This window comes from Manis javanica, chromosome 4, assembly GCF_040802235.1.
Source record: "Manis javanica isolate MJ-LG chromosome 4, MJ_LKY, whole genome shotgun sequence".
In the NCBI taxonomy this organism is placed as follows: domain Eukaryota; kingdom Metazoa; phylum Chordata; class Mammalia; order Pholidota; family Manidae; genus Manis; species Manis javanica.
The window spans coordinates 30,488,612-30,490,107 of NC_133159.1; positions in this window are offsets into that span (position 1 = coordinate 30,488,612).

Below are 1,496 nucleotides of genomic sequence, written 5' to 3' on the forward strand. Positions count from 1 at the left end.
ATTAACCAGCCATATAAAATTAATACAGTCCCAAGGCCTAAAATATTTACTGCCTGAACCCTTACAGAAAAAGTTGGCCAACCATTGAACAAGACAGATGGTCTCACCTTTGTGGACTCACAGTCTGGTCCTCCTGTGTGCACCATTGTTTGGAGCTCAAATGGGGCTGACTTGTGTCAGTGAACTGGTCAGCCAGGTGGACATAAAGAATCTCTCACCAGTAAAGACCCTGAGCAGGGACTGAGCCCTGTAGCCACAACATCTCCCTGTGGGTTGGGTTACTTAGACCATTCAGAATCCATTGGGCTTGGCTGTGGCTATCACTAGTTAGTCAAGTGTTGGGCAGGCTTTAGTGAGGCCAGGGTGATAGCAGTGGCCTCAGGGCTTTCATGAGAACCAAGAAAGGATGTGAATAAAGAGCTTTGCACAGCCAGCCTCCCAAGAGGGGACTGACTCCTGTGATGATGACCTTACAGATCTCTCTACTTCTCCGATAGCCTGGGGAGGCTGAGACCAGTGAGCTGGTCAGAAAGCTCAGGTTTAGAGTCACTAGGTGCCCATGCCCCTTCCAGTGCTCTACCTGGGTGTCCACAGGTGAATGTCACTTTGCTTTGTCTTTGGCAGAACCCTGAACAGAGTTAAACCGAGGCTCAGGTTTACCTAGCAGTGGCCTCGGGGCTTTCACAAGAACCAAGGTCAGCCAGGACATCATGGCAGAGCTGGGACTGGAAGCCTGGCCTGCCTCCCCTAGTTGTCATGGAGTCTTGAGAGGTTTACTGAGCTCTAGCCTCAGTCTACAGCAAGGGCCCAAGGCCCTGGGGGGAGACAGTCAGAGTCCACCTGGTTGGTCTGGACCCTTTGGGGAGACACAAGGAAACAGGGCCCTTGCCTACCAGGTGGGAGGGTGACCCAGAACCTGGCCATCTACTTCAGCTACTCCCAGCTGTTGCTGTCTTGTTCGGGAGAGCTCTAGCCTATGGGACGTGGACCCGGAGGCACCGTGGGGCCTTTGCTGCAGCCCAAAGGATAGAGCTCCTTTTCTGGGACTGCCTGGCTCAAGTCCAGGGTGGCCTCCAGGACCACCTTCCCACTGTGCTATTGCTCCATTGCTCCAGCATTAAGACTGAACACAGGGCTGTTTTGCCAGTGTGTTCCCTCACTAACTCCTTTGCTGTTGGGCCCCATCCATGTGCTGACCTCTGATGGCTGCACTAAGGAAGAGACCAGGATTGTGCCAGGATTCGTTCTGTGGCTGTGGGAGTTTCATAACAGCTTATCCGCCTCCAAGTGCTGCTAGCTCAGCGCATTCGCCACATCCCTAGGAAGGGATTGTGCAAACTGCTTTGTAGAGGTGAAAACAGTCTCATAGATGTCACATGACACAAAACTAGGGAGCTGTGTTTTCAAAAAATATTTATTAATGGAAATTTTCACCATATAATAAAGCAAGAAAAGCATAGCTTAAAGCAATTTATATAGTATAATATGATCCAATT